General features: G+C 40.6%; 1 long non-coding RNA gene across 3 annotated transcripts in view; it reads right to left on the bottom strand.

The window, feature by feature from the left end:
• Window positions 1-11205: 11205 nt before the first annotated feature.
• Window positions 11206-21661, bottom strand: part of LOC120322683 — a 31790-nt gene continuing 21334 nt past the window's right edge. For all 3 annotated transcript variants that reach the window (XR_005562518.1, XR_005562520.1, XR_005562519.1), the window contains one exon: window positions 11206-12158. This is a non-coding gene — a long non-coding RNA (uncharacterized LOC120322683). The remainder of the gene's footprint in view (window positions 12159-21661) is intronic.

Below are 21661 nucleotides of genomic sequence, written 5' to 3'. Positions count from 1 at the left end.
GCAGCTGCTGGAACAGCTCCTGTGTCCTATCACCTCATCACTTTGCTCTTGCTCTTTCTTTTCCCAAGAATCCTGCTCCCCAGGAGCTGTTTGTCTCTGTGGTGACAGGCAGCTTTCAGTGCTGGAACCATTCCTCTGGTCACATCAGTTCTTGTAAACTTGTTATCTCTCTACAAAGAGGAAAGTCTTGGGTATTTATGTTTTTTCTTCCCACTTAGAATATGATTTCATGCTATTCTAATCCAATGTAGCTGCCATTCCACTGTTGCTCTTTCTCCTGCCTCAGCCGTGTGTTCCCTCCACTACACAAGATGCCAACCCCACCAGTTAAACCCATTCATTTAAACTGCATGGAGCTGCATTGTCCCCTGCATGATGCTGCAGAACTAGTTTAGGACTGTGGTTTTGCTAAAGCAAGGAGGCTGTCAGGGGGATACTTGCCTTCCATGCCATAACCCACATAGGCTGTGAGGACAAGTTCACATGCACAAAGATTTATTAGCGGGGCTCATAGCTGAGGGTGTACATTGAATCTAAGAGTGAAAATAAGCTAGAGGGAGAGATTGAAAGAGAGAAAAGAAAGTGAGAGCTCTTCTACACGGGCAGCTAAGCAAAAAGTAAGGAGAGGGTCCTCAGAAAGCATCCTCTCCTGGACTCTCTCCAGGTGCCCCCCCTAGTGCTTTTACCATAGCAATGATACAATGTTTGTTGGAACACACACAAATGCTATTGCTTGTAACCACTTATGTTGTGGGTGTTCCACGCTGGGTTGTTGTTAAGCTGTGTGCCCCCTGAAATGCAAACCGAAAGCAAAATGGTAGGAAAAGGGGGGAAGAAGGGATGATTCTCACGCTGGAGGCAGTCGCTTCCCATGAGAACCTGCTGAGAACACTATCAGGGTTTTGCAGGTGCAAGGTCATGAGAATAACAGCATGAGAAAAACACCATGAGAAAAACAAGGGAAAAATACTGCTCCAGGAGCTCTGGGGAAAATTGCCAAGGCAGCCAGGGTAAGAGGACACAGAGCTGGGGGCAGAAGGCAGGTTTGGAGTTGCAGATGAAAGGCCCTTAGTAAAAGAGAAAGCACCTGAGGTACTGAAGTACCAGCCCAGGACACGCTGCTGGTACTTGCCATGTCCTTTTATCAGTCACACAACCTCACACTGAGCTGTGGAAGGCACAGTAAAGGAAACATTTCTGGGCCAAAACATCATTTTAACTCAATGAAAGCCAGTCATGAAACTACATTTTCAGGGGCCTCTCTGCTATGTCCAATGCCTGTTTGTGGTCAGACAAATCAGGGATCCAACCAGAGTGAAAATTAACCAAGCCGAAAAGAACAGTGTAGTTTTAAGTACTATGGCTAGCATCAGAGAGAAAAAACAAGAGCAGAGAGGTGCATGGGCAATTCCTCCAAGCAGCAACAAAGGCTGAGTTTTTCTTAAACCCTTTGTGAGCATATGCTTCCAGCGCACTTTCCTGTCCCCTTCCTTGTGTGGGCACAGTCTCTGTGGTGGCCTGGTTCAGAGCAGGCATCTATCTGTGAGCTACTCTTCTTCTCTTTGTGATGTTTTAGTTTTCCCCCAACCTGATTTACCACTAGGCCACATGAATAGTTGTGTTGGCCTGACAGAAGAGGCTGTGCAGGGGTACAGGTGCCAAAGGGAATGTAGGGAACAGAAGACATAAACTGATGCTGCTTTGAAAAATAACAGGTTAAACTATGGCCCAGGATGTCTTTGCACCACTTTTCCACTTGAAGACCTTAAAATGTTTGAGAAGAAAAACTTGGTCTGTCTCTGTGTTGGGCATTACCAAACTAGCACAGTGCTGCCATGATTGCATTGCACTGTTCCTTGCTGCCATCCTTTATTAGTGTAGCAGCATTACCAAGTGGAACTCTGCCTCGTTAAGTCTATTTCAATCTATTCAATAATAGTTTAGCTTCTGGAATGGAAAATGGACACATTCCACATGGAAGTGATAAAGAGGTGGGAGGGGACTGAAAATACACTGTAGTATAGGATTAGAATTCCAAAAGCTCTTGACGCATTTCTAAAAGGGTCTGAAAATAGCTTTTAATGGAGGTAAATTCGAGGTACTGCCCTTAGGCAGAAATGTTCAAGTGCACAAGCATGGGACAGAGAACATAGAAGTAAAGACCAGGCCTCAGGAAGGAGACTGAGGGGATTATAACAGATAAAAACTTGAATAATGTCAATTTTTGCAGCTAATGTCTTATCTGTATATCCAGTTCCAGACACTACACTTCAAGAATTTGTCTCTGTTGGAAAGTGTCCAGAGAAGAGCCAGCAGGAATGATGAGAGGTTTGAAACTATACCTGCAATGGAAAAATGAGACAAACTGGAACTTCTTACCCTAAACAACAGAAAACTGAGAAGAGAGATGATAACAAGCATGAAAAAAAAAGAAAAGTCATTATTGAAGAATTAAATTCTTTTCTACAGGAGAAGAAGCAATGGGCTTTAGTGACATTAATGAAGACTCAGTATACGCATAGGAAAAACATAAGGATAGATAATTAATAGGGATAGATTGTTGTGGAGGATGGTATATGGAGGCTTTAAGGTTAGAGAAATGTTAGTCAGGAATATTTTAGGCATAACTGATACTGTATAAAGCCAATGGCTTCTTGAGTTCCTTCTATATGGACATGTTCCAGGCACAGAGCAGATAAGAAGGAAGAAAGAAGGAACAGTAGAGAACGAAATAGCCCAGCATATTACACAGCAGCACAATCAGGGGAAAGTCTTCTTGGCCCATTTCCTTCACCCTTAGGGCCAAGGTAAGATTTGAGCTCAGAGTAGCTACATATTTCTGATAACCCTTGAGAAACTAAAGAGTTAATGTTTTCACACAGTGTGTATGTTGGCTTATTGCTGGGAAGTGGTTTATAGAGTTGGCTGGTAGAAAAAAATGACTGTGAAAACTGTGGAGCCTTCAAGATCCTTTCTGTGTGCCATGGCCAATGCTTGGATATTTGCTGTAACTCTTTCACGGATGAAAAAAGTATTGTAATATTGTAAACCAATGGTAGAAATTTTGGTTCATCTTCAGACTGAAGGCTTGCTTTTAAAATGTGTAGCCAAGTGCACAAACAGTCCAAGTGTGTACATGCTGACCATTCCTAATCATGGTTTCATGTAAATATGCCGGTGGCACACAGACATCAGTTTTGTGCATGCAGAGCAGCTGTACAACTGCATCCTGAGTTTCAGGCTGAGCACTAGGCACTTTGCATCTACTCCTCTCCCACCTGATCTCTTTCATTAGCTGTTGGGATGCACATTACACACTGCTGGCTACGGATTGATTCTTAACATCTTAACTACATCTAAAGATGTTCAATGGATGGAAATGGCACTCCAGAGGGTGCCAGAAATGTTTGCAGCTTTTAACTGCATGTTGTCTGTTGATCAACTGTATTTGGCAGAAATCATCAGATCCAACTATGAGCAAGAGCATCCCTTAGCCCACCTCCTTCAGGATTATTATCCAAATACAGCCACAGAAAACCCTTTTAGGAAAATAAATTTGGTTTATTATAGTTCCAATATAATGCTTTCCCTACAGCAAGTACACGGTTTTGATCAGGACTCACTCAAACTCCATAGTGATTGTTCCCATTTCCAGTGCAAGCTTTGAGCAGGGCCGGCAGAGGGGGGGGATGAGGGGGTAGTGCTGAATGGTTAATTGATTGGTGATCTCTGTGCAGGCATATTGCTTGCAGTCTCTTGATTTAAACCAAAAAGCTACAACCAAAGGGAATAGAGGGGAAAAGGAGGGGGTGATTCCTGCTCTGGTGACGGTCTCTTCCATTGGAACATGCCATGGCAACACTATTGGGTCTGCAGGCACTATCCCACTTACCTCCAGGAGGGCCCTGTGGAATCTGGAAGTCTTGGTGCCACTGCACAACCTCCATGGTGCCAAGAGCATCATTCGTCCTTTATTGAAATAAAATAAAGATATGTGTATACTTGTAATTTTGTCATACACTTGTCTGAGATATAGACAGCAGGATCATCCTCACTAGTTTCTGACTAGCTATGGACAACTCACTTTTTTCACCTCCATCTATAAACCTGAAGCAAATACTAATGATGGTTTCCTCAGTGATGGACTTTGGACCCTGTTGAGGAAAAGTGCTCTTTTAAGAGTTGTTTTATTATTTTCAGGGGAAAGAAAAAAAACAACAGTTTTTTAAGGACTCAAAGACCTTTTGAGATGAGTTGCTGAGAAAATTGCAGATTTAAGACTGGATAGAAAACTTACTCAGCCTTCATTCACATGTAGCATCTGTTGCCTCTAACTAAATTTGCTTCTTTCTATTTACCTTTCACATGGCACTAAAGCATACTTCTTTTTCCCATAGTTTGTAGTTCTGATTTTATATAACACAATGGGAAATAGACAGAAAGAACATTGAATTGGAGATAATCATTGCTAAAGGGCTTCAGACAGAGACAGGCTGACCTCAGAGGAGGGTTAAGCAGGAGTAAGATGCTGTCCTGGACACCAGGAGCTGCAATATTCCAGCCAAAACGTTGCCACTGACAAGGAAAGCATAGGAATGTGTTTGCTAACCAGTTCCATAGTGGAGTTCAATAGCTGTTTCATTTACACCTCATTGATTTTTAAGAGTAGAAAGGGTATTATATTCTCCAGCTTGACCTCCTGTTTAATAAGCACAACTGAATTTTACTGAATTAGTTAGTGTTGAGCCCAAAATCTCATGTTTATTAAAAGTATTTTCCACAAAGACATCCAGTCCTAAGCTGAAGACCTGAAGAAATGGAAAAACTACTGCTTCCCATGGTAGTCTGTTCCACTGGTTAATCACTCTCACAGTTGAACAATTGTGCCTTATTTCTCTTGTGAAATTTGCCTGGCTCCAGCTCTCACCATCACTTCTTAGTATGTCTCTCTTCACTAAATTAGAGAAACCTGGTATTTCTCCCCTGTAAGAATAAATGTTGTTATTAAGCCACCTACAGGTCTGTCTCTTGTTTGTTTGTTTGTTGGGGGGGGGGGGGGGGTTTGCTTTTTTGTGTGTGTGTGCTTTGTTTTGTTTTTTTGTAGGTTTTTTTAGGTTTTTTGTTTTTCAAATATGAAACTTGCCAGCTGTTTAAGAGTAGAAACCAGCATGATTGTTGTAAACAGCTCTGACCACAGGCAGGAGTGCTTGCTGCCAGTATCCTGTGTGCCAGCTCATCAGACCTCTTGCCATATTCTTGCTCTGGAGGTGACTGTCCCCTGTTTGCTGGCAGACCTGTCTCCCAGCCCATTTCAGTCCCAAATAGTTTGGTTTGCCTAATTCCTTTAATGGGAAGTGTCCTGGCTCACTGTGACCCAACAGGGCAGCTTTATGAGCAGATGTTGGGCACCAACACCATTTGATGAAAGGAGGAAGCTGAAGAGCAGCAGCTAATGCTGCTGAGCACAGCAAAGGGTCTCCATCCACAGCTATGAGGCTCTGACCCACAGTGGCTGTCCAACTCTGGTCACAATTTGGTGACAGTTTAAGGCAGCCCGATTAATCCCTGGCTATGCCATCCCATCTTGTTCCTAGTGCCAACTCTCATGCTCGTATGAGCCTTGAGGACCCTCTCCAAGGCAATAAATCTGCAGAAAACTTTCACTTATTTCCCCCAAAGCAGTTTCCTACTGCTTTGGTGCCCAGAACCAGCTCATCAAGGGTCTGGACAAATTCCAGTGTCAACACAATGGAAGACATTGAAATCTGTGTTCATATTATAGGTGTCAGCCCCTACAGCCGTTTTTAATCTCCCTGTGACTGTGAGTCACAACCTGAAGTTTCTCTGACCTCATAGCAGAACACCACAGTTCAATGCCATCCTCACAATTCATCTGTAGACCTAAAGCTACCTCAAAGCTGACCATCTGATATATAAAATTTATAAAGTCAAAACAATACAGACGCATGGAAGACATAATATTAGGAGTGCATTTTCAAACTGTCATTGGATGAGCCTACATCTTGGACTACAGACTACAAAGAAAACTGGAGATCAGCATATTTTTGGAGTCCCTGAACATACCAGCTGGAATGAAGCCACTGTGTTAAATACTGAACAGAAGGCCAGAGGTTTAGGGAGCAGGTCCCAGTTAGCAACCTTGATTAAATCTTCAGCTGCTGCACATCAGGATAATGTATAGACTTCTTTGGAACAGTGTTATTTTACTCTTGGCTCGACAATGAGATGTTTAAATACTGGAAAAGAAAAGAAAGACTGCTTTGTTTTGGTTTGAGGCTTGTTACAGTGGTGATCAGCTAATCCAGCTTTTGTTTTGTTTTACCCAGGGAATGTCGTTTCACAGTTAAAGAAAATGTAATATCTTAATGATACTCATGCTCATACACAGATTCCCACAGCAGCTAAACAGGCACTGGCCGTCAGGCTGCTGCTGCTGATCATCTGTCTTCTCCCTTTTCATGTTCATTTCATATTCACTGTAGTTCTGATTCATAGCAATCTGTAAAGTGATAAATTCCTTACCAAAAGCTGGTGACACATCCTCCAGAAGGAGAAGTCTCAAAAGCTGTTGAGTAAAGAAAATAGTTCACATATCTCTGTTTTCTCATATAATACCAGGAATTACTCTAGCTCATATTGGCATGGCTTTCTTTTTAAATAGATGTTGGAATACAGCCAGCTGCCACAAACAATCAAAACAGAGTTATTTACCTTGTTTCTGAGTTGATGGAGTGTGCCCAGTGCTAATGCCAGATTGTACTTGGGTTTACAATTTCACAGCAATTACAGATATGCCTAACTTTAAATGCATATACACGCACAGTTACTATACACACGGGATTTCTGCACCTTCTCGGCTGAAATTACATACCATAATTCTATCAAAGAGTCCAACACTGTGCTGAGTTTGCAAAGATGAAAAGTCTAGAAGAAGACAATCAAAAACCCCCAGCAAATTCTGCCTTCAGTAGGAGCCTCTTTTCATATTAAGACCGTATTGTTTTGGAGACATCTGAGGACAAGGACTTTATTACATGCATTTTCCCATGTAATCCTTATAGCACAAGGCACTTCATCTGTCACTGTAGTGAGAGGGAGGACCTGAAGGTCTTTTACAAAAAAATTACAAACACTGTATCGAGATTAAGCAGGTCATGCTGTTGGCACTCAAAGGTAAATAAAATATAGATGTCTAAAGTTTTCTGACATCCTCTTTAATCATGATGCACACCAAAGTGTTGGTTTACACTTACAAAATATCATATTGGATTGGAATTGTGATCTATTTAGCCAAGCATCCTACCCATGGTAACTGCCAGATTCTATAAAACCGGGTGCACGAATGCTTATGGTTGGTTGTTTCTCCCCAGTAGTATCTCTTACAGTTTGGCTGCATTCATGCAATGGAATTTTAGGGTGTTTATCTCTTCCATACCACAGTTTCATCTCTATTCCTTTAAATGAGGATGTTTCCACTTTTCATGAGAATACACAGAAAATACTCATGAAAAAATCAGAAATTACTTTCTTCAGCCCAGCTAATCTCTCACCTTGTAAGTCAACGGGGGTTGTACAGTGTTTGAAATAACACTTCTCTCCTTCCTTTCATGCTCACTGCAATTCTGTTTCAGTGAATGGCTTCTTGTGAAAAGCACATGAATGGAAGAATCCCAATGCGTTCATTTCATGCAATTCATTAAGTGTTCATTTCATGCAATTCATCATGGTCTTCCCTCATTGTCCCGCTTCTAAAATTAAGCTTCAGCATTTTTTCTTTAACACCCATGGCTTTCCATTCTTATGTGAGTTTTGCTTCCCATCTCTCAACCTTTTTCTTTCAGCTATATCCTTTATTAAACACAGTGGCCAAGCTGAGCACATTATTCCAGAATATTCCTTCAGAAACTCTTTGCTCTGTCTCCAGGTCGCTCCTTCCTTAAATAATACTGGCTAGTCTGCAGGTTTTGCCTCCCTACTTCTCACATTTTCCAGCTCAGAAATGAACATTCATTAATATATCCACTTCAAACAAGGAATATAATATGAGTAGCCCCCAGATGGCAATTTTTCGGATAATAATATAAGGTTTTTTTCTTGTTATGTAAGCAATAGTTTAGTTTGGGTAGAAAATGTTTTATTGGTGTGTGTGTTTTATGATGGTCTTCCTTTGGAAGAATCATGGCAAAATGAAAGAGCATTTGTTCTCTCATTTAATCATTCTCCTCAGAACAGATCTTGGAACAGCATTGCTTCTGGCATTTGTGACTGAATAGGTGACACTGTCCCCACCATCACTGCCAGGTCTGTATAACACATTATTACAGGAAAAGTGCTGTAGTAGGACACCAAGCTGCCAGGACTGGGATGTTGCCTGTCTTTTGTCTGCGCAGCAAGGCCGTGCTGAGTATTGCAGCTTCTACTCCAAACTTTTGGCTACTCATTGTTAACTCTTGGCTGTGATGAAAATGGATGGAGTAATTGCTGATTTCTCTAGTCTGGCCTGCAAAGGTATTTTACTTCTCTTGGATAGCTTAGCTATTCCTTATTCAAAGGCTCATTCAAGTCCAACTTTCTGTCTCCTGATACTTCCCAATTCATTTTATTGATGGATTCGTTCAGAGTACTATAATGTAAGGATGAGATATAAATTTCCTTTTCAAAAGACATGTAAGGATCTGTCATATTTTTATCTTCTTTTTAGTGTGTCATTCCATTTTGAATTGTAGCTTAATCCGTATCCCAGACACTGAAGCATGGTTTCACTACTAGCTGTGTATGTCAGTTCTTTCTGGGTGGCCCACAGTTTCAGTCCATGAGCTGATACCTTCCTCTAGATTCAGTTGTGACACTGGAAAAAATTATCACTCCCAAATTTTCTTTGCTGCCTCTCTTCTATATATTCCCAACTCCTCATATCTGTCATCTGAGTTGTTCATGTAAGCACTTCCAAACCCATCTCTGGCAAAGTGACCTAGATTGTGAAAATGAATTATTTAAACTTTTTAAGCCAAGTTGTCTCTTTTTCACTCAAATGAGTTAGGTATCATTCTCACTGCTTTGCCAGAAGAAACCCATGGAGTTGGTACTTTAAAACAGAAGAAAGAATAACCACCTTGATGGGGAGACGTGATCACACGGGCAGCAATGGCCACATCTTCCACCAGCTGCTGGGTCTGGCAGAGAACATCTGTCTATAGACTATCAGGCAAATGGGCTGCTAGCCTGTGGAGTCTAAGACAGTAAGGTGTGTGTCTGGGACTGAGAGAAAAGACCCCAGGAGACCCAGGGAGGGGGAATTAAAAGTGGACTTACAGGACTCCAGGGCAGTGGGCTGTATGTACTTGCCAGATACTTATCCTGGAACATATACCAGGAGATAGCTGCTAGGTAAAGGAGGCAATTTGATATGTTTAGCACTTGGAGGACTCCACAGCAGAAAAGTTTGAGAGACTTTTATCCTTTTGAAGAGCTTTTCCTTTTGTTCTTCCACAGAAAGAATCCAGAAATGACACTGAATCAGTGTTGCTGTACTGACTAGCACAGAGACTCTCAGTTCTCACCTGGGAGGATGAGAACTGGCGAACACTCACAACTAGGCAAAATAAGTGCTTTCTGACTTTCCACATTTCTGGGTAGAACACTTACAGTCACAATGTATGTATCACTTTGACCAATACTTAAAGATGTTTCTGTGAAAAATTAGACATGTATGTGCATTCCAAGGCTATCCAGACTTACCATTGACAAGGCCAACATAGGTTTTTGCAAGGAACATAAAGCATCACACTTTGAATTTAAACTTAGTATCTGTTCTACCAATATGACTTTCATATAGAATGCATTTTTCTACTTCTGCTTTCTGCATGTAGGCCATCTGCTCCAGAAAAATTACAGTGGATAAGACCAGGAACAGCTCTACTATATGGATTTGCAAGTATGAATCAGCACACACTAGAGGATGTCCTACGTGATGTTCTATCGTCTGCATGATATAGACATTCAGGAGGAAAGTGTGAGCTAGAGAAGCTTGATCTATGTCCAGCCAGGAGCTGCTACTAGAGCAACCACAGGGCTGACAGTGCCTATTCTACACCTAAGAAAGCAGTAAAAAGTTAAATGAAACAGACACTGCTGGTGCTCCTTTTCAGAGATCAGTATTAAAGTTTGCAGACATAAACTTTAATTCCCCTGTCCTCTCAACACTAAAACACTGGATGAGCATTGACAAGTGTGCTATATAGTTTTATTGGTATCTCATTGAATCTTAAACTCTTTCAAAGCTTTACAGTGAATATACACAGATTTTGAGTCATACTACCATTTATTCTATGTTCTTGTAACTTCCTTCCTTATTCTTTGCTGACAACCTCATTTTTTCTGCCATTTTCCAGCATGTTTTGAGAAGGAAACTGATGCCAAAAAATAAGCTTATTTCTTTGCACTGTCTTCTCATCTTTTACCATTCCACTCTATTTCCTAACTGCACCACGAACAGGATTCTCAGGCAACTTACAATTATATTTCCTATATATCCTGTGCAAAACATCATGTATATAGATTGGAAAGTTAAGCAGATGCCAGATGGAAGGTTGCCCTAATTCCATCCTCCTGTGAAATCTTCCTGTACCCTGTTCTGTGGGACAAAATAACATGTGATGATGTAAATAAAGATGTAATCCGAACATATATGCTCTAGTTGAACAACTAGTACCCATATTCCTTAGGTTTTCAGGGATGAAGAAAGAAACAAATATGGCCCACATAGAACCATCTTGAATCTTGATCTATCTGCTTGGCTGCTCAGGCTGCTTGAGCTACAGGGACAAACTATATTCATTGGCAGAACAAAGAGACATTTGTCCTATGACAACTGTCATCATAGGTACTCTGTGCTGGAACACAGTTGCTTGAGTATTTTGAGGTATTTTCAGGCAATTTAGATGGGCTTCATTGCCCCCAGTGCCTCATGTCCATAGCAGAGGTGACTCTGTCTCAGCTAATCCCCTCGGAGTCCCCATGCAATCAGTGGAGGAGGCAGCAGCAGTCATCCACTCTGTTTTAGACATTTACTTTAGGATGGTTTCATTTTGGTCCTGTGTGCCTTGCTATGAGCGTAGTAAAGGGATGCAATGCAATCCAAGGCTATTAATCTTACAATTGTAAAAGAAAAAAGAAAAGGTTGACTCAGGGCTTAATATTACAGTCTTTATTTCCTCTCAGACCACATTCATGCCTAATGTGAATAGGCCCCTGTGGAGTGAATCCTGTTAAATAAAGACTGAAATTTCCAAGTATAAATTGAAAAAGATTTGCTTTTTGTAACATTGCTGTGTTACATAAAGGTGACAGATTTCACAGTGCTGCACAGACACTGCATCAAATCGAAACATTGGTGGAGAGAAGGAAAGTGACAGTACTGGAGCTGTAACAGAGCAAGTTGTGCACAGATGTTGCCAAAATGTCAGGATCAACAGATTTGAAGCAGCAGCAATCGCTGCAATCAAATGACTAACATCAGATAAGTTCACTGTCTCTCGTAAAAGTTACTCATGTAGATGATAAACCACTGAGCTGAAGGTTAGGTCCTTCTCGCAGACGAAATAGTGGGTAAAGCTGGTGCCTTGTCTGTGAGAAAAGAAGGGTTGTTCCCATTCCACCAGATATTCTCCTCCCTTTTTCTTGAGAATTGCAATATTTGCGTCTGCAGCCCTTTCTTTATCAGAATAAAACATTCCTGCCCATCTGCAAAAGTTTTCAGGCACCATGCCAGATCAACAGCATTTCTCAACACATAAGGCATGTTTAGCATAAAGCAGAAAACAGTTATCCAGAGGAATAGGACACACAAGATAAGGCAAAGCTGTTGAGGTGCCTCAGAAATCTTGGCAGAGTTCAGAAGGAATGCTGACTGATTTCACTGAGATGCAGCTTTGTCTTTTCTTGACGGAGCTTTTGGATTTCTATCCTGATGAAGCACCTATAGCCATCTATATCCATTTCTGAGCAGCTCCATTCAGCCACAGTCTGTGTTGCCAAATGCTTTAACAAGGCATAGATAGACGTTTAATGATGACAGGCACCTCAGCTGATTCTCCAGTTGACTGGTTTTGCCTCCTGACAGTGCTCAACTTTCATACCTTTGGGAAAAATAAGTTCAGTGAATAATTAATTCTTGCATCTTATAGATATTTGCATTATTAGTTACTGACATGCAGCAGTTTAATTCTTCCACCTGTTATGCCTCACCTAGATTTCACTGGAGATAGCGCAGAAATGAGACATCATACAAAATAGAAGACCTGAAGAAACTGCACCTCTGTAAATAGCACCCTAGTTTCAAAGGTGAGGGTTGTTTGAGGGCAGGATAGGAGGTCTAGAAGGACATTTTCAAAGAAGGATATTTATCTCCTAAGACTTAATCACAGCTGTAACTGTTCTGTGTGGGTTCCAGGCTAGGATAGCACTTGTCAGCTACTCCACAGAATCAGTGGAGGTTTTCTTTCTCTTCTGAAGTAATTCCTTATGGGTGTTTAAATGCCTATTTTCTAAAACTCCATCTAGTTAAGTAAAATGGTATCCTTTGGAAAAAATAATCTATACGTTATTGATGTAGCCTTGATTGTGCTCTTTCTAGATCAAATGAGGTGGTATCTCAGGGCTTGGCTCTATATTACACCTTTCCTGTTGTGTTTTATCTCTTTCTTGTTTCTGTGGTGTGAGGTATGTTAGACATTTTATATACACTAAGTTTTGGACATATTTGGGACATAAAAAGGGATATATTTTGGAAAATTGTCTAATTTTCAAGCTATACCAGCTGATCCAACAAAACTACCAATGAATCTTGTCTCACCGACGTCCACTTGAAGTGTAACCTTTTATGGTATAGGAGAATGGTAGAAACTTGTTACAGTCTGGAAGTTTTCTACCTTATTTGAGCAAAAAAAGTCATAATCTTTTATTCTAAAACTGGTATTTTACAGACACAAACAAAATGCAAGAATTTTACCAAAGAAGTGCATGTTTGCAACAATGTGTCAGCTTCAGGACCTAGCTGAAGCTTTTCAAACTTAGAAGCATGAAAGAATCAAAACAAGAAGAATGAAGAATTTCTAACAAAAGAAGCACAGTGTTAGTGTTTATGAAAGAAGACAGTGGAAATCTCCACCAGAAAGCTTTTGTGAAATGTTATTTACCCTGAATATTACAAAATAAGTCTCTGAGTATTATTATTTACTTTCTATACTATAGTGGTTCAGCAGAAGTTGAGCTAAGAACTGTATACACATGGGCAAATAGCTTTGGAATCTAAATACAAGACAAAATCAAATAGATCTATAGAGAGAGGGAGGAAACAATGCAACTGCATTAGTCAGTCAGATAGCCTGTATTGCCAGGTATTTTCTAGACATCAGGGCCAAGGAAAGCTGCAAGAAGGAATCTGAATTAGAACCATGAACAGGGTTCATAGATAATTAACAGGAATATATTTAAAAAAAAATGAGACAGAAGCAGGAGCCACTCTCTCAATACAGATGATAGGAAGAGATAGGACAGAAAAGCTGTGGACCTCAGTGAAGGTGAGGAGATACAGCTGAAGTTTGATGAACACTGAAGGGGAAGTTGGTATAATAGTGTAGATGTGGCTATGCATGTAGTATGTGGATTGTACATAGTTAAGTTATCCATATTCTAAGTAAAGTTATCAATGAGTTTCATACTCTTAAGTAGTTTGATTTTAGACAGTTTCTGGAGCTTGTTCATGAAAAAGACCTAAAGCTCGCACATAATGTTTGCCAGCGAGATGCACAGGAAAGGCTTTATCCTAGAGGAACCTAAACAATTGAGACAGTGTGTATTTAAATTAAATCAAAAGAGGTCAAAGAAGTCAAAACTGATACCCAGTGTATGGGGCTGACTGACAAGTAGGATCATGTACAGTACACAGTGCTGAGAAGAGTGATAAACAGGTTTTGGTAGTGAAGGCTGAAATGTCTCTCTTAGTTAGATGGAATATAAACACACTACACATTCACAGGAGATGTCAAATCAGGGTGGTTTTACTTTGAACAGAAGGGATAGGGCTCAGATGTCACTATATCATTTATGTATACATCTGAGCCGGTTACCCAGGGTTCCTTAATAGACAATAAAGATCTATTAAGTGGATTTTAGGACAAACTCCATTTCATGCCGGTTAGATCTCTAACACAGGCCAGTTCTGAACAAAAAGGTCCCTAACCTTTGTCCCTGCAAATGCCTGTTTCTGTCCGGTGACTATGAAAGGCAATTCAGATGCCTAGTTTAGCTGTAGACATCTATGCTACAGATGCCTGATGTTTGTGAGATGACTCAACCCTTGAGGCAGATCTGGAGCAGAACTGTAAGTATCCAGAATAGACCTGATAGATTAATAGACATGTGAGTGTGAGGCTTCCCAGAGATAAACTGTAAAGAGAACCAAATTCTGTATGCTTTTGTGTGTATGTACTGCTCATCAATCTATCATGTATGAAATTGTTGCTTTCAGAAAGAATGGAAAGGTTTCTGCTCTGTGGAGGCTCACACTGCATTGCACATTGGCTTTCCTAGCATAAGGAGAGCAACAAAGTGATTTCCCTGATGATTGCAGTTAAATCTAGTTCCAAGAAATCTGTCTGTGTATCCAGAAACTCTCTTGGACATGTACATTTCCTTTGGCTCTAAAGTACTAGGGCTACAAAATACCATATAAGTGCATGAAACGTCCAGATTTTTTTCCTTGGAAAGAAAGCTTTCGGCATTGTGAAGCTGAGTGCAGACATTACTATACATCTCTTACTGCTGGCAAGGACAGATGGCTGTTCTGTGTACATGGCACATCTGCAAATAAAGCAGATCTGGCACACAATTCTAAGTTGTCTCTTATTTCCCACCCAGATATCTTGCAGCTGCAAATGAAGGGTATTTGGAGATAAGCATATTTGGAAAACAGTAACTTTGATAAAGAAAGCCAAAGCTCAACATTTGAATTAGAATCTCACCATTGCAATAAACTGAATTGTGCCGGGATCATTCTTTGAATGGATAAATAAGAATTCTGTGGATAAAAAAAAACAATAAATGCTGTGAGGTAATAAATCTGAAGTCTTTGGTCGCTTGGTAAATCACTGTATTGGGCCTATATGCAGGGAAATGGTGAAAACACTTTGTGATTTTGACCTCTATAAATAAATATTCATAAGTTACAAGCAAAAGGAAGAAATAAGAAAGAAAGAAAAAAAGAATTTGTGGCTGCACTAATTCCTGTGGTTAGAAAGTATTTGGCTAATGATGGGATATCAATAATAACCAGGAAGCAAAACAACAAACAACATAAAATAGCAAAGTCAAAGGCAGTCAGCCCAGAGTTTTCCATCAAAGTCAGCTCAAAAAAAAAAAAAAAAAAGGCAGATTTAAATAACTATTGTGGATGAACTCAGCACTGGGTTTCTACAGGCTGATGACATGATGACTGCTTTGATTTCAATGTGATGTAAAGCCAGACCAGCACGCTGTTGACATAGACCCATTGTTTCATACAAGCAAAAACGCTGTTGAGTTAACAGGACAGGTCCTGACTGATTCAGACCAGAATCTGAGATTGGAATAAGCCAACTGAAGCAGATTATTTGATCCTAGTGGAGAACTTTTAGTCCTCTCACTTTCCCAGGCAATAGGCAAATGAAGCGCCCGGTAGCTGATACACTGAGTGACCAGATAAATATGTGGCACACAGAGGCTGTAATGAAATCCCTGAAGTCCATAGAAATTTTCCTTGTGCAGAGACAATACAAGACCAATGTATGTAAGTCCTGGGATCTATCCTGTAAGGTTATAAACCTAAATTTATGCTGATGGCAGTACAGGGCCAGGGTGAAGCAGTATGCTGTAGTAATTGAATATGCAGATCACGTAGCTGCAGCAGGGATGGCCACACACGATAATGCAGAAAGAGACAATGGATGTATCTGGGCAAGGGATCCCCTGTGCCAAGACTCATGTCAACGATGTCACACTCTTGGCAGAGGTATGTAGGATTTCTCAAATGTCTGTTTGGGGATGCAGACCACAGCTTTGGCCTGAGTCACTTTCTGTTCCACAAGATCATGAAAATGCCTTCAGAGGAAAGAGGTGTTTCATTGCAGCACATAGGCTGCCCGCCTCCACCCAAGAGGGTGATGTATAGCAATAGCCCTGCTTATGTCACATCCCTTCATCAGCTTCTTGAAACAGAAAAGCCCCACAAACTCACAAATTATTTTATTTTTTCTGTTAGAATAGTAGATCCCCCTGTTGCTTATGTTTAAGTACCCACCTGTGAATCTAGAAAAATCATAGCAATTTGACTATACATGAAAATCTACCAAAGAGGGTTTTCTTGACACATGAGTGCCAGTCATCTCTTCCCCTAGTCTGAAGCTTGAAGACACTGGATTCAATACATCATTATTATTTAGTTATATATTCTCCTGTATCAAGGCCATTAGGTTATATAAGTACCTAAATTAATCTCATGAGCAGTTTTAACATATTAGTGAATTAAGTTAAATATTGGTAAATCGCGTTTAACTGCAGAATCCCAGCATCATAAATAGGATGGCTCTCCCTGTGCATACTAAGGAAGTGCTAGATCCCTTTCAGAAAGGAAATCTAAATTCATCCTAAGCATCATTTGGATGTCTGAGAAATGGTTTAGTAACATGTCTAGCCAAGCCACAGAACGTTTTCACATCTGGATGTGTCCCATTTGCTAAACTGCCTCAGTCTGTGAACAATTCCAAAATACACTCAGCTTTATTATTGTAAAAGAATGTAATGTTATATAACCAAACGTGAAAGCACATATTGTGGAATATTCAGAAAGAACAACATGTTAAAACTTCACTTTTAAAACAAGGTTTGAATTAAACAGAAAAAATGGCCTCAACTGGTCTGCATATGTCAATAGTTTACGTAATCGGCTGAGGGCAGAGAAGCCGGCCAGGAGAACTGCTTTTAAAAATAAAATCACACCGGTGAAAGGAGGATGGCTTTCTAACCTTCAGAGCAGAGATGGGTCTCAGTCACAAACATCAGCTCTGGCTGTGTCTCTCTTTATACTATGCAAAGAAATCCTGAAAGGTTACAGAAGTAAGATCTTGGGATGAGGAGGATTTCCTATGGAATATTAGCAATATCAAGACTGACTTTGTCCTGGTGTTATTAAATGGCTTCTTAGGCTCAGAAAAGGATCCTGAGTTCTTCTTCTTCCTTTACTTAGTTGTGGGCTGCCAAAATATCAGCCAAGCTCATTCCAGGCTCAGATATGTAGCCATGTTAAGAGGGAGATTGTGGTGCAGTGGAAAAATGCCAGCCCAGACCTTTCAGAGACCTTTAAGAAAGGCCTGTCTCAGATTCCTGCCTATAAAAAAGAGAAGCAGTCTTTCACTTTAGAACAGTAGTGTGGGAATACGTGAGAAATATGTCTGCTTCCAAAAGACACCACTTACTGACAAGACATCATGGCAGAGAAGATTTTCTGACTCGTGCGTAAGCAAAAGGTTTAATGTGAAGGAGAGGAAGGGACACCAGACTGGACTCCTTTTTAACTCTTCAGGGTTAGTTTTACGTATTATAAGGTTGGACCATCTACAGGTTGTTTGTTCCTCTGGAGTTTTTGTCCTTTATTATGCTGCAGAATTGCCAGTTTTGCTCAGTTAATCATGGTCCTCTCTGTCATTTTTGAGACTTGACAAAAAGAACCTGTGTTTTCTGGGTGAAGAATGGACAATGAGCAATCCCCAGGATAACACCACTCCCACTTCTGCACTACTATTATCTAAGGAGGATGACAGTGTGCTTAATAAACGGGGGGTAAATTCTGCCTTGTGGATATGCAGCTTCTCTTAAATGCATCAAAGAGTACAGATGTGGTTCTCTTTGTGCGGATATCCCTTGCTAGTTGCATCTCAGCAGCAAGCGATCTCTGTGGTGGGAAACACAGCCGCCTTTCCCATTCTGTACCACCAGGATTACACAAAGGAAGGGAAGTGAGGAATACGTCATCCAGCTGAAATTACAGAGAAAATTCAGGAAGAAAGAAAAACATCTGAGCTGGAACATAGCCACATCTCAGAGGTTAACACCCTACTTCTGTGGAAAGTGCTGTAGTTGTAACGATAAAAAAGTGGTCAAGGCCTCATGTTTCATACAAAGGAAGGTTTTTCAATTCAACTTCCATTTAAAAAAAATTTAAATTCAGAGCAATGCTGTTCTTTCTAGTCACTCTAAAGTTCTGGGTAAAATCTGCAACAAACAGGAGACCTTTTTTGGTTAAGAAATATTAAAAAATGTGGTGTATGTCAGAATGCAGTGAGAAAATCAGTTAATAACTCTCAGCCAATGGCTTATTTGTGAATCATTTCTTTGCGTACTTTGCTATCCATTACTCATGTTGTGTGGTCGATTGCTTAAGTCTTTGTCTTCACTATGAAAGGGATCTATTCTTCTCTTGGAAGTACCTGGGCCAGATCAGCTTTACTCTCTGCAGCTGCATTTTTCCTTGAGTTTACAGAGATAGAAACTGCTGAGCCTTGCTTCCATTAGGATTTATACTGGGATAACCAGCTGGAGAAAGACAGCTATTTAATGGAAAAAAACCACTGGGCTTGTGTTTGTTTTTTGTTTGCTTTGCAGCAAACATGTCATTTTTGTCCAAGACATTGTTTCGGATCCCTAATTGAATGACGGAAATTTTTTAAGCAGAACAATGAAGTGGCATTCTTGCGAAAAAATATCTGGTTGTCATCCAAATATTTGCAAATAATTCTGATTGCAGAAGTCAGAATAAAGCAAACTGATTAAAGTATTTGTGAATACATTTGGTATTTTGTATTTTTTCAATAAATTCTGCTTAGTACCACACTTGGGCATTGCTCTGTGCAGAGAAGGGAATCTTATTTGCCATCCAGCATCACCAGTTTCTCACCCATTTGATCCTACTCGGTAGGATCCTACTCGGTCATGTACCACAGCAGCTTAGCTTTCCTTCATGTTATGCTCCATGAAGCTTTAACTCATTCTGATAAGAAACAAGATATCTAGAAGTGAGAAGGAAGGTCCAGCTAAAAATACAACTGAATTAAAAGCTCACTTTTGAATGCCTTTTTTGTTACTTAAGGTCTGCTTGTCAAGTGAGGTGACATTCAGCATTGAACTGGACCTCAGAATCTCAGCCTTAGTCATTTCTGCTTAATGCAATAACCTCTTGAATGAAATAGTTTATTTCCTGGCAAAGGGCTTAACAGAGAAATTAGACTGTGTTCTGGCATGGCACTTAAATTGGCTTCCAGAAAGCTTGTGATTATCTTCTGAAGCCAGCTGAGCCAAAAGTCTGTTCTTTGTCAGGGCTTCTTGGTCTGTTCTGTTCTTTTCATTCGAGGTGCGGCCTCATCAGTGCCTAGTACAGGGGCAAAATCACTGCCCTGGTCCTGCTGGTCACACTGTTGCTGATACAGGCCAGGATGCCATTGGCCTTCTTGGCCACCTGAGCACACTGCTGGCTCGTGTTCAGCTGGCTGTTGGCCAACATCCCCAGGTCCTTTTCCTCAAGGCAGCTTTCCAGCCACTCTACTCCCATCCTGTAGCACTGCCTGGGGTTGTTGTGACAAAAGAGCAAAACCCAGCACTTGGCCTTGATGAACCTCGTACAATTGGCCTCAGCCCATCAATCCAGCCTGTCCAGATTCCTCTGCAGAGCCCTCCTACCCTCCACCAGATCAACACTCCTGCCCAACTTGATGTCATCTACAAACTGACTAAGGGTTGGTTCACTTCATCCCCTCGACCAGATCATCGATAAAGATGTTAAACACAACTTGCCCCAACACTGAGCCCTGGAAACACCACTCATGACTGGCCAGCAGCTGGATGAAACTCCATCCACCACTACTCTCTGGGCCTGGCGATCCAGAAAATTTTTTACCCACAGTGCACCTGTCCAAGCCATGAGCAGCCAGTTTCTCCAGGAGAGTGCTTTGTCAAAGGCTTTACTAAAGTATAAACATGTGATGAAAGAGATGTAAAGGCTTCCATTGCTGCTGGTTATGCAGTTCGTGTTTCTAATAATGTTTAAAAAGACCCATTATTCCATAAACATGAGTTTACAATGTGGACAACCTGACTGTGTAAAAGAGAAAATAACTTTCATTATCAAGACAATAAATCAATCACAAAGACCTATAGAATTACTTTCTTCTATCCTTGATTTAGATCCTTTATACATAAAAGGGTAGGTCATCTCCCTGACATTCGTCTTTTAGTCTATTAGATTGGAAACATTCACAAATTTATAGAAAACACTAGGTGTTTTGAGGTTTGTGACAGACATTTCCACGTAGGGAAATGGCACTGCAAGTGTGAAACATTGGCCAGTTTTGAAATCATTGCAACTTGCAGCCTAGAAGTGAGTCACTAGGAGATGAAAAACTTCAAATCCCTTTTTACTAATCACTTAAGCTAATCACGCCCTTTCCTCTCTTGGACGTAAATGAAAAAATTAATTTTCCAGAATGTTTTTAACAACATCTCCATCTAAGTATTTTTGCATATGTGGGCAAAACATGCAAAACAATTAAAGGAACAACAAAGAAAAGTCCAGAGGAATGTGAGCTGTTTTAAATGACCAAATGTCACAGAGGTTCCTTCTTGAAACTTATCACTTTGCTAGAGAAACAGACCCTTGCTATATTTTTTTTCATCCTCCTGGGGAACTAACTCTACAGCAGGAATACAAACCTGTTTCAATCTAGAGTGATCCATATAAGAAAAAGTTTACAGAAATAACTTTTGCTCTACTGATTAGAATCACAGAATGGTTTAGGCTGGAAAGGACTTCTAAGATTGTAGAGTCCAACTATTAACCCAGGGCCACTAAACCATGTCCCCAAAGTGCCACATCCACACACCTTTTGAATACTTCCACGAATGGATATTCCACCACTTTCCTGGGCAGCCTGTTCCAATGCCTGAAACAGGATTAACAGGTTATTGAGTTAGGGGAAGAAAACAGCAGGAATCACTGCTTGCACGGTGCCATAAGAAAGATGCTTCAACCCTAATCTGAATTGCTGACAACTCCCAGAAAGTTCAGGTGTAGCCGGTCAGCACCAGGTTCCAAAGTTGAAGTCTACAGATAAGTTACTGGTAGTATGCCAGGAACTTGCTCTCCTCTCCCTTGCTTTCTGGCCGCTAAATTGCTTTAAAGGAGAAACTAAAAATACAACAAATGCTTCCTGATAAATATTTTTCCACATACGTCATTTCTGTACTTGTCATAGGGCTGTTATGAGAGTGAAATGTTCTACCAGCCACCCTCTCTGCTAAGATGCCCGGTACATAATGACTGTTTGAGAGCTTGGGATTTGAATGTCAGTACATCCAAAGCAGAGGAAACCCATAGAACTTCATAGCTCTAACTGGGATGTGGAAAAGCTTCCTGGTTTAAAAAAAGTAATAATAATAAAAAAGCCTATGAAAACGGGTAATTCCACATTTATGCCTGGTGTTATGTGATCCTTCCTCCCTTTGAGGTACAGAGGATACCTTGTTCCACCTTCAGAAAACATCCGGCTCAGTGGAA

This window comes from Pipra filicauda, unplaced genomic scaffold (assembly GCF_003945595.2).
Source record: "Pipra filicauda isolate LSUMZ 115617 unplaced genomic scaffold, ASM394559v2 scaffold141_size4267151_pilon, whole genome shotgun sequence".
Lineage (NCBI taxonomy): Eukaryota > Metazoa > Chordata > Aves > Passeriformes > Pipridae > Pipra > Pipra filicauda.
Note: the sequence above shows the minus strand (reverse complement) of the source record. Positions and strands in the feature narration are given on the sequence as shown.